The 12,413-nt window shown below is 41.5% G+C and overlaps 1 protein-coding gene across 13 annotated transcripts in view; it reads left to right on the top strand.

Annotated features, from left to right (window-relative positions):
• Window positions 1–12,413, top strand: part of TUT4 (terminal uridylyl transferase 4) — a 215,133-nt gene that overhangs the window by 84,025 nt on the left and 118,695 nt on the right. For 5 of the 13 annotated variants that reach the window (XM_031668780.1, XM_031668782.1, XM_031668784.1 and 2 more), the window contains exon 1: window positions 2,580–2,984. The exons of 1 other annotated variant lie outside the window; for it this stretch is intronic. The gene's annotated coding sequence lies outside the window, so the exon portion shown is untranslated. Of the gene's footprint in view, window positions 1–2,433; window positions 2,484–2,576; window positions 2,985–12,413 lie in introns of those variants that run through there. 7 more of the 13 variants (XM_031668792.1, XM_031668779.1, XM_031668783.1 and 4 more) reach the window with 4 other exon arrangements.

The following is a 12,413-nucleotide window of genomic DNA, read 5'->3' as shown; positions in this document are numbered from 1 at the left end:
TGATCTGCCCGCCTCGGCCTCCCAAAGTGCTGGAACTAGGCACCTTTCTTCTTATAATTTTACTTACCAAGTCACCTTTTCATTCAATATGATTAGTTTTTTACTAAGTTTTCTTATTCACCTAGGAAGACAACAATATGAATATTGATCCACTGAGTAATTATATTCCTCATGAGATATAATGAAATAAGATTTTTGCTGCAAGTTATTTTCACCCGGGTTTGGATGAAACTAAGTTTTCAGAACTTCCAGACTGGAGGCTTAACCACAATCATGAGATTTCCCTTGAAAGTACAAGTCCTCAGAGTATTTTTACATAGAGATCAGACATTTACCAATTTATATCTCAGAAACCTGTGGTTCAATGGAAAGAATACAGGGCTGGTATTCTAGTCCAGCCTGTGACTTACTGTATGACCCTGGGCATGAATTACACCTTATACTCCATAAATTTCCTTATTCTTTGTGTCAGAACCATACTTGCTCTAGCTGTGATAAACAAAATTATAGTTGCCCAAATTTTCAACTTGTCAATTATGTAGGTATCGTAAGGAATACCTTGTAAGTATCTGTGCTCAAGTGTACAATCTATTGGGGTCACAGAATTCAGAGAATGGAGGGATCACATTCAGTGGAGTGCAGAGGAGGGGTGGTAATCAGGAAGATTTAATAAAGAAGGTAGAGGTTGAGATGGGTCTTGGGGAATAAACAAGATAGTAGAAGAGAGTTATCTGGAGGGGATAAGGGCAGAGAGGCACTGAAATTTTCAGTCTGGCCCCAGCTTTCCTTTGCAGACTCATTATCTTCTGCACACTCCAGACTCAATGCTGTCCTCTGAATCGACATGTGTCTGGCACACAGCAAGCAAATCTTCAAGGTCCAGCTTCTAGTTCTTCCACTGAAGTCTCAGCGAAGTGGAATTTATCACACTCTCCTCTGGATTTGCCCAGCCCTTTGTTAATAAGACCTGTTGCTTTTATTGTAGCTCACCCGCTTGCTCAACGGTGAACTTTTTGGAGACAGGAATCAATGATTTGTCTGTTTCCCTAGGCACCTAACAACGCTTTGCTCTTAAGTAATCAGGAAATATTTACTCAATTGAACTTGTTCTAAGGACACTGATATCACTGAATTGAAGGGCATGTCGGTATCTTCTTAGTGTCTCTATAGACTTTAGGCTTTCAGCCTGGTGAAGTAGGGATTTTTTTCTTTGTTTCTAGGCTAGTCAAGCGAAGCAGGGATACAGATTAAGAATTTGCAGATGTGGAAACTCGGAGGGTACATTTGCTCAAAGGCATAATGTTGATAAACGCCGAAACCAGTAGGGCTCTGTTGACTTGAAATCCAGTCCTTTATCCATTATACCCGGGTCTTGTAGCATCAGCCAGATCGGGGTAAAATGCACTAACTCTGAATCCTAGTTTTTTCATCTGTAAATGGGAGCAACAGTACGTATCTCACAGGGCTATCGTGAAGTGGAGCGTCCCTCTGTAACCTCTAACCAGTTCCAGCCTGAGTCACATTATAAGAAAATTTATAAGGCACTATCTTGTAAATACTTAAGATTTAACATCTTCCCTTCACCCCTGCGTCCACTCTTGTCATACCTTTTTCCTGCCTAGCATGTGTCAAACTCAAAGGACTGGGCACCGAGCACAGAGGTTGTGTGCTTTGTCCAGCTTTGAGGTCAGAGGTTGGCTAAATAATCTCTGAGGCTGGGGTCTTAAAAAAAAACAACAAAAAAACAAAACTAACAAAGCCTTAAGTTCGTTCTGCCCGTGACTTTAAATAATTATGTAGAGGAATGTAATACGTTAAAAGCAAGGGGAGGAGGGGACCCATTGATGGTAGTTGGTTTTATGCCCGCCTGCAGCTAAAGAAATGATTTCTAAAACCTCTTTTGAGGGTGGGAGAGGGACTGCTCCCGAGATTTCTCTTTCGAGAAATTCCTGAACTGACTGCCTTTTAAAAGGAAAAAAGGTCCAGCTGTGGTGGGCTGGAGGCCGTGGTGAGTGGGTGGGGGTCGACCCCGGCGGCTTCCTCTGTCCAGCTCCCTGCCGCTGCTCCGAAGCCCGCTCGGGCTTCCGAGGGTCCACCGAGGCTCGGGCCGGGCCCAGTAAGAGTGCCAGGCCAGAGGGTACCCATTCCAGGCCGGCCTTCCTCCCCGGGGGGACAGCCTTGGGAGCGAGGCGCCGTGGCGGCTCTCGATCTCCACTTCCAACTCGGGGGCCTCGGCAGAGGCCAGGAACCAGACTGGGGCGGCACTAGGGTGCCCGCCACCCCCACCCCCTCCGGCAAGCGGACGAATCAGCGCGGCTCCCCCGCGGCGCCCAGGCGGGCTGCGGGACCTCGCGACCTCCGCTCGGGGGCCCCGCCCCTGCCCGCGAGCCCCGGGTGGCTCCCTCCTCCCTTCCGCCAGCGGCCCGCCCCCTCCTCGCGAGCTAACGAGTATCTCGCGCGCGCTCCCTTCCCTCCGCGTGGGTGTGAGTGCGCGATCCTCGTACCTCGGCCTTCTCCCCATTGTTTCTTCGCGGCCACCGCGAGCCCCCTCCCCCCAGTGCTGTTTCCCCCTCCCCCGCCCCGGTGTAAACGGCGCCTGCGGGGCCCCCCGAACGAAGGGAGGGGGCACTCCTGAACCCCTTCCTCTGCGCGTAGCTCCTCCTCTGCCGGGCCGGGACCCCATTCCAGGCTCTGTCCTCTCCCCTCCCCCTCTCCTCCGGCTACCCCTCTCCCTCGCCCCCTCCCCTCAGCGGGTCCTCCTCTTTCTCTCCCTCTCCCTCTCCCTCCTCCTCCCCCTCCCCATCCCTTCCCCCCCACAATGCAGTTCGCGGCGCGGCGGACATGGCGGTGGAGTCCTGAGCTCGTCGTGTCCCGGCCTCCAGCGGTGGCAGCGGCGACGGCGGCGGCAGCAGGAGGCGGAGGGAGAGCGGGAGCCACTGAGATGAGGAGGCGTCGCGCGCGCCTGTAGCTCGCGGGCCTCGCAGGTACGAGGTTCCGGCCGCGGGGCAGCGCCGGCTGCCGAGGGGGTGTGCTCGGGAAGGCCGGGCGGCCCCCGGTTCGCCCTCCCGGGTGCCGCGCTTCGCAGGTGTCGGGGGCCTGGCCTGAGAGTGTCTCAGCCGTCCCCTTGGGGCCTGACACTTCTTTCTTTGCTGGAACGGGCTTCGGGTGTCCCAGGGGAAGACTGAGATAAGGGAGGTAGGGACGGCGGCCTGGGCGGCCTGAGGAGGGCATTGGGGCGCTTTGGGGACGAACTCCACACTGGCTGGGGCTCCGGGTCCCGGACCGAAACCTGTTGTAGACCAGCGAGGCGGATTTTGAGTTAACGGAATTGGTTTGAACATTTCTCTTGGGTCCAGTTACGATTCCCTGTCATGTGTACCTTTTTCTTTCATCCTTGCTTAGACATAGGGGACTACATAATGTATATAAATGTATACACGCATAGAATACATACTGAATGTTTCCCCGGGCTCATCCTTGTAGGGAGAAGGCAGAGGTGTCTGTCTGTGTGGATTTCGTTTCTTGCTCGCCCGCCTTCTCTCTCCCCCGCCCCCCAGTCGAAAGGTGGTAATGCGCGGTTTTGACGTGGGTAACTGAGATTCGTATTTGTAAACAGACAGCGCTCTCCTAGTGTGTTGCACGCCTCTGCGAAGTGTTTCAGACTCCTGTTGGTATCTGGATTGCGAAAGAATGAGATGTTTAGACCTGAAGGAAGCAGCACATCAGCGGGATTTCTAGTACTTGAATGGGATGAATTACTGTTGTATTAACGACGTTGATTACACATTTTCTTTTCAGAAGATTACCAAGTCTTAGATGAATTTTGCGTGAGATCTTAGATTCCGTATATCTGCTTCTTCATTTTGATAAAAGTAGTTCCTTACCCATTTGACCTGCCTTATCGTGATCTTAAATTGTGTCCAGAAATGCAATTGGAATTGTGTATTGTTGGCATGCATTTAGTAATTAGCTCGAGTGAATCAGATTAGCTTTTATTTCCAAAGGTTTTTTTCCCTCCAGTCTTATAGCAGCGAAATGTTTGTAGCACTTGATGAAACAGAACATATCCTGTTTCTGTTTTTAAAGTAATGAGAACTGTTAGCTAATAAAATTGGATAATCCCAGCCGGATATGATGATTTAGAGAGAATGCCACACAGAGGTGTTGAATTGTGGGGTGGTTTAAAAAGCAAAGCCGACTTCGTGTGTGTGTACGTGTGTGTGTGTCTGCGCGCTGAAATTTTCTTTAGGCTCAGAACTCATGTCACTACACTGCATCGTAGTACTGATTAGTCACAACTTGTAAAATTATGAAATATTGATTCGCTTAAAAAGCTGTGCTTAAGATAACTCTTTAGTGTCTAGTGTGCTGTGTTGCTTTTATAAACAAATTTTTAAAGAGTGCTTCTTAGAAACCATATACTTTGGGGAGGATAAGAATTTTAAGTCGTTTTATGCTTTAAAAATATTTATATTTAATATAAGCAAAAGAAACTTTTAAAACTCTTAGATAAATTTTCCTACTGCTTGCAGTTTTTCACTTGGCTAGTGTGGAAAATGAAAAATGAAGTTTTCTTAAAATAATTCAGAAATGGAAGTGAAAGTTAATGACATTTGATGTTTTAAATCCAGCAAACATTTAAATACAGAAAGGAAATTTAAAGTATTTTCATTGTCATAGGCCAAGTTGTTAGTAGTACCGATAAATTAACAAGATATTGTACATGTAAGTTTAGTTCAATTTTATAAATTCTAAGTGACACCTAAAATTACATTTATTTTTAGTTGCTGGAACTAGAACAGTACAGTGTCTACATTTTATTTTTAGACTTTTTAGAATCAAAATATATAATTACAAATTTCTCTGATTAACAAAGAGCTGTTTAAAGATAGTTTTTATTGTTTTCAGCAGATTCATTTTAGAGTAATTAGCATTTTTTTAACCTCAAAGTTACCTTGACATACAAAATAAGTACCATTAATTATGTTGTATTCTCTGCAGAATGTCAAATCAGGATCTGTTGGTCAAGAAAGGTGTTTGAATTTATTTACTGTAGAAAGTTTCCAGTTTCAGAGAAACAAAATAACCAACACTTACCTGTAGGGCTTGGCCAGGTGGCTCACGCCTGTAATATCAGCACTTTGGGAAGTGGAGGCGAGAGGATTGCTTGAGTGTAGGAGTTTGATATCAGCCTGAGCAACATAGTGAGACTTTGTCGCTACCAAAATATAAAACAAATTAGCTGTAATCGCAGAAGCTGAGGTGGGAGGATTGCCTGAGCCCCAGAGTTCAAGGTTGCAGTGAGGCACAGTTGCGCCACTGTACTCCAGCCTGGGTGACAGAGTAAGACCCTGCCTTTTTTTTAAAAAAAAAAAAAAAAAAAAAAAAAGGCAGTACTTACCTGTTAATGTTGATGTCAGAACGTTTTGTTCGATAAAACAGAACTCAATGAGATGTGTTCCTTTTTCAAATAAATTACAAATACTTGAATTGGTTAAAAAATATTACATTCAGTTAAAGCCACTGCTGCAGTATAGAAATATGTTCTAAAAAAGAACAATTCTGGAAAGACCTAAAAAAGACAAAGGAAAGGGACACCATAGTTTAAAACAGGATAGGTAGACTTTTTCTTAGAGCAATTAGAGTTGTTTACATGGTACTAACTGAATTGTTTTAATTCTAGAATCCTAAATAATTACATAATTTGGGGAAATGTTTAAAAACCAGCATTTCTGCAGAGTATTTATTTCCTTTTTTAAATCTTTTATTATGTACAGACTGTATTCAAATAAACCATACACTCTGAAAAAGCAGGTTCTGACTTTTCTTCCAGAGTATTTCTTACAGACCCAAAGAGAGGAAAGGGTATATAAATGCAAAGATTAATGTTAGGATTTTTTTTCCCCTTGAGAGATTTGTGTGGTGTCTTATGTTCAAATTATTTTTATGTCAAATCATGTCATTGGATATCTATAATTATGAGTTGAAGAGGGAGAGAGAAGGGAACCAAAATTTTTTAGATTGCCTATTTTGTCCCAGGCACTGTGCTAGACACTGTTTATGCATTTTTTTTTTCACTTGTTTGGTGTAACAACCCTTTGAAACCTGTTTATAGGAGAGGAACTTTTGACTCCCACAGGTTAGTGATTTGCTGAAGATCACAGAATTAGATTTCAAAGCACATCTGTCTTCCTAATATAATGTATATGTGATGTTGCTTTTCAGGTGTATTATTTTCTCAATTATTTAGAATCGGAAACTGCCTAATGTTGCTCATTCATTCATTCATTTAAACATTCATCAAACATTTGCATTTGTCTCAGTCTACATATAATACAGTAAATTACAACACACTAGATTGTGGGAGTTGAGAGGGAAGAAACTGGCTCTTGAAGGGTGAGTAGGAGTTTGCTAGGTGGAGAGGAGGATGGATTGGAGGTTGGAGATCATTCCAGACCTAGGGAATAACATGCAAAGATGATAAATTGTAATAAGCCTTGGGGAGTGAGGGAGAGTGAGAAATTCAGTGTGGTAGGAATTGATATGGATAGAATGGTGAGATAAATGATAGGAAGTAGCAAATTGTGAGGGACCATTTATGTTATATTAAGGTATTTGAATTTTTATCTTGTGAGATCACCAAGTGAGATAGTGGTTGAGCTGTGATTAGAAGTATGTTTTCTGACTCCTAGTTTTGTATTTCTTTTCTCCTTGGCTTTCTTGCTAACAGAGTTTACCTGTTTTTAGTGGATAGGCAGGCCTTCTTTTCCATACCACTCTTCTCTCTTCTCCCTGTATTCTAGACTTTTATCTTGAGGATTCTGTGATCCAAATCTTACTGTCCAAGAACTTTTAATTTTTTAGAAAATTCTTTTGAGATGAAAACACCTCTGGGGGAAATCACCTTGTTATACTACTTAGGAAGTTTTTTCACTTGTTGGCTTGGATTAGTTGACTGTTTTCCAGTTTAGCACTAGAAAACAGTAGCTTAAGGCATTGAAGAGCATGAGCTGGAAGGAGGCAGAAGCTATTCATTCAAGTTTGATGTTCACCACTATAGATGGGCAAAGTCCTAATCTTTACATAAGGCATCTTGTACTTTCAAAAATAAATAGGTATGTTTGTTAATCACACAACAATCTGATTGCTTTAAGTGGGTATTTGATTTACCATGATAATAGATAACTTATTGCATGGTTACTACAAGCTAATTTCTTTCTCAAGATCTTTAAAGTGTTAACTTATTCCTCAAAACAACCTTTTTTATAGTATTCTCATTTACAGATGGGGAAAGTCCATGTAGAAGGGTTGAGTACCTTGGACAATATCTCATAGCTAGTTTGCTGCAGTCAGGATTTGAGCTCAAAGTGTCTGAGTCTAGAGTCACAGCTCTTCGCCACTATACTGTGTTGTACCTTTAAGCTTAGGGTGTCAAAGTTTTGTGTTCAGAGAGTGTTAAATTCTGTAGTTACATAGGTTGTCAAAAATATTTTGCAAGTATGCAAAGTATGAATTATAAAAAATAACTAAACCTGATTGCATTTTGTCAATGTGTAGTTTAATAATATAATTATTAAATTAAATATTTAACACCACTGTAGTTTAAATAATTTAATTGACCAATCATTAAGTGCTAGTCATGTGCTGAGTGTTAGTTTAGGCCAGTGGTATTCAAACTATGTTTGGGGACCTTTTGGAGAGGGGTGTCTCTGAGTCAAACTGTTTTCATGGTAATATTAAGACACAATTTGACTTTTCCCTTATTCTCTGGTCTGGAGTGACATGTGAAGACTTTATTGCTTTGATGGCTAATGTAATGTGTAATAGTGTATTATTTTTTTCCCTTTTTTCTTTGAGATATAATTTACAATACCATAAAATTCACACTTTTAAAAGATACAGTTCAGTGGCTTTTAGTGTATTTATAAGGTTGTGTAACCATCACTATTTAATTTTGGAATATTTTTATACCATAATGAAACCCAGTTCCCATTAATCACTCCCCATTCCTTCCTCCTTCAAGCCTTTGGCAACCACTAAGCTACATCTCTAGAAATTATGGACATTACACATACAAGGAATTACACAGTATGTGGCTTTTTGTGCCTGGCTTCTCTCACTGAACTTAATGTTTTCAAGGTTGGCCATAGTGTAGCATGTATTAGCCTTTTTCTGGCTGAATAGTATTACCTTCTATGGAGATACCACGTTTTGTTTAACCATTCATCATTTGATGGACATTTGGGTTATTTCCACTTTTTACCTATAAGGAATAGTGCTGCTGTGAACATCATTAAGAGTTTCTGTGTGGATATACATTTTCATTTCTCTTAGGTATATACCCAGATTGTAATTGCTGGGTGTTTTGATAAACTTATGTTTAACTTTCTGAGGAACTGCCAAACTGTTTTCCAAAGTTGTACCATTTTACATTCCCAGTGGCAATGTATGGAAGGTTCCAGTTTCTCTACATCCTGACCATCATCTAGTGGGTGACACTTCACCCACACTACCTCACTACTTCATTGCGGGTTTGATTTGCATTTCCCTAATGATTAATAAGATGTTGAGCATCTCTTCATGTGCCTATTGTGGGTGCATTTTTCTGTCTCCTTTGGAAAGATACCTACTCAAATCCTTTACCCATTTTTAAAAATTGTTGAGTTTTAAGAACTCTTAATATATTCTGGATACTAGACGTCCCCTACTTTTTTTTTTTTTTTGAGACAGTCTTGCTCTTTCACCAAGGCTGAAGTGCAGTTGTGTGAACACAGCTTACTGCAGCCTCTGCCTTCTGGCCTCTACCTCCTGGGCCTTAAGCGATCCTCCTGCCTTAGCCTCTTGAGTAGCTTGGACTATAGGGGCGTGCCACCATGCCCAGCTAATTTTATTTATTTATTTATGTACTTATTTTTGTAGAGACAAGGTCTCACTGTGTTGTCTAGGCTGGTCTCAAACTCCTGGCCTCAAATGATCCTCCTTCCTCAGCCTCCAAAAGTGCCAGGATTACAGGTATGAGTCATCTCACCCAGCCTAGACCCTTTTTAGATAATGCTGTCTCATTTTGTGGAGTGTCTGTTCACTTGATTCTAAAAATAGTGATAAAATGTACATAACAAAATTATCCATTTAACCTTGTTTCTAACTTTTAAAAATTGCAGTAAAATATACATAGCACAACATATCTTAATGATTTTTAAGTGTATCATTCAGTGGTATTAAATACATTCATAATGTTGTGCAGCCATCATCACCATCCGTCCCTATAACCCTTTTCATCTTACAGAACTGAAGCTCTATACCCATTAAATGATAATTTCCCATTCCCTTCTTCCCTCAACCCTGGCAACCGCTATTCTGTCTTTACCATTTTGCCTACTCTAAATACCTCATATAAATTGAATCATAAAGTATTTGTCTTGTGGCTTGTTTCACTTAGCATAGTGTCCTCAGTGTTCGTTCATGTGGCATATTGCAGAATTTCCTTCTTTTTTAAGGCTGAATAATATTCCATTGTATGGATATACCATATTTTGCTTATCTCTTTGTCTATGAGTAGACACTTAGATTATTTCCATGTTTTAGCTGTTGTGAATGATGCTGCTGTGAACATGAGTGTACAGTATCTCTTAGAGAGCCTGCTTTCAATTTTTTTGGTGTATACCCAGAAGTTAAATTATTGGATCATATGGTAATTTTATTCTTCTTATTTATTTATTTATTTATTTGACAAGATCTGACTCTGTCTCCCAAGCTGGAGTGCAGTGGCATGATCTTGGCTCACTGCAGCCTCTGCGTCCTGGGCTCAATCCATCCTCCCACCTCAGCCTCTTGTGTAGCTGGGACTATGGGCGCTTGTGACCACACCTGGCTAATTTTTTTTTTTTGTATTTTTGTAGAGATGCAATTTCACCATATTGCCCAAGCTGGTCTGGAACTCCTGAGCTCAAGTGATCTGCCTGCCTCAGCCTCCCAAACTGCTGGGATTACAGGCATGAGCCATCGTGCCTGACCTATTATTATTATTATTTTTGACACCTTAGGATCATTGAGTATATTTTTAATTTTTTGAGGAACTGCCGTATTGTTTTCCATAGTGGCTGTACCATTTTACATTCCTCCAAACAGTGCAGAAAGGTTCTAATATTTCCACAGCCTTGCCAATGCTTGTTATTTTGTTTTTATTTAATAGTAGTCCTGTCCTATGGGTTATGAGTTGGTATCTCATTGCAGTTTTGATTTGCATTTCCCTAATGATTAGTGATATTCAGCATCTTTTCACGTGCTTGTGGCCATCTATATATCTTCTTTGGAGAAATGTCTATGCAAGCCCTTTGCCCGTTTTTGAATCAGGTTGTTTTTTGTTCATTTTTTTGGAGTTGCTGTATATTCTGGATGTTAGTCCCTTATCAAATACATGATTTATAATTATTTTCTTCCATTCTGTTCTGTAGGGTTACCTTTTTTTTTTTTTTTTTTTTTTGAGACAGAGTCTTACTCTCTGTCGCCCAGACTGGAGAGCAGTGGTGCAGTCTTGGCTTACCACAACCTCCAGCTCCCAGGCTCAAGCGATTCTCCTACCTCAGCCTCCTGAGTAGCTAGGATTACAGGCACTTGCCAGTATTGCCTAGCTAAATTTTGTATTTTTAGTAGAGATGGGATTTCACCATGTTGGCTAGACTGCTGAGATCTTGAACTTCTGACTGCAAATGTTCCACCCACTTTGGCCTCCCAAAGTGTGAGGATTATAGGCATGAGCCACCATGCCTGGCCTTTACTCTGTTTCTTTTCTGGTTTGTTTGGGTTTTTTTGTTTGTTTGTTTGTTTGTTTTTGAGACAAGGTGTCACTCTGTCCCCTAGGCTGGGATGCAGTGGCGCAATCATGGCTCAATGCAGCCTTGACCTCCCTGGGCTCAAGAGATCATCCCACCTCAGCCTTTGGAGTAGCTGGGACTATAGGCACGTGTCACCATGACACTCGAATTTTAAGATTTTTGTAGAGACAGAGTCTCACTATGTTGCATAGGCTGGCCTTGAACTCCTGGCCTCAAGTGATCCTCCTGGCTGGGCCTCCCAGAGTGCTGGGATTATAGATGTGAACCACCATGCCTAGCGTGGCCACCATTTTACTCAGTTGATAGTATCTTTTGAGTAACAAAAGTTTTGAATTTTCTGCCAGTCTTGTTTGTCTATTTTTTCTTTTGTTGCCCATGCCTTTGGTGTCATACTAAGCAAATAATTGCCAACTCCAGTGTCGTGAAGCTTTTCCCTTCTGTTTTCGTCTAAGAACTTTATAGTTTTATGTTTCTTAGTTATGGTTTTGTAGTTACAAGTTTAGGTTTCTCAGGTCTTTGATCCATTTTGAGTTAACTTTTGTTTATGGTCAAAATTCAGTCTTTTGCAGGTGGAACACCCAGCTAAGTTTTTGTATTTTTAGTAGAAATGGGGTTTCACCATGTTAGCCAGGATGGTCTCATCTCCTGACCTTGTGATCTGCCTGCTGCGGCCTCCCAAAGTGCTGGGATTACAGGCATGAGCCACCGTGCCTGGCCTGATTACTGTAGCTTTGTAGTAAGTTTTGCAACTAGGAAGTGTGAGTCCTCCATCTTTGTTTTTCTTTGTCAAGACTTCTGGCTATTTGGAGTCTCTTGAGATTCCATATGAATTTTAGGATTGATTTTGGTATTTCTGCAAAAAATGTCGTTGGAATTTTGATAGGGATTGCATTAAATGTTTAGATTGCTTTTTAGTGTGGACATTTTAACAATAGTCAAGCCAGGCATGGTGGCTCATGCCTGTAATCCCAGCACTTTGGGAGGCCGAAGCGGGTGGATCACCTGAGGTCAGGAGTTCGAGACCAGCCTGGCCAACATGGTGAAACCCTGTTTTTAGTAAAAATACAAAAATTAGCTGAGCCCAGTGGCAGGTGCCTATAATCCTGGCTACTCAGGAGGCTGCGGCAGGAGAATCGCTTGAACCTGGGAGACGGAGGTTGCAGTGAGCCGAGATTGTGCCATTGCACTCCAGCCTGGGAGGGAGAGCGAGACTCCGTCTCAAAAAAAAAAAAAAAAAAAAATTAAGCCTCTGTGAACGTAGTATGTGTTTCTGTTCATATATTTCTAAATTTCTTTCAGCAATGTTTCATAGTTTTCTTTGTACATATATTTCACTTCTTTGGTTATGTAATTCCTTAGTACTTTATTCTTTTTGATGGTATTGTAAATGGAATTTTTAAAATTTCCCTTTAGATTATTTATTGTATTTAGAAATGCAACTGGTTTTTTGTTTGTTGACTTTGTATCCTGCTTCTTTGCGGAATTCATTTATTAGTTGTAGTGTGTGTGTGCATGTATAATCTTTAGGATTTTCTACATATAAAATCATATTATTTGCAAACTGAGATGATTTTACTT

This window comes from Papio anubis, chromosome 1 (assembly GCF_008728515.1).
Source record: "Papio anubis isolate 15944 chromosome 1, Panubis1.0, whole genome shotgun sequence".
Lineage (NCBI taxonomy): Eukaryota > Metazoa > Chordata > Mammalia > Primates > Cercopithecidae > Papio > Papio anubis.
Note: the sequence above shows the minus strand (reverse complement) of the source record. Positions and strands in the feature narration are given on the sequence as shown.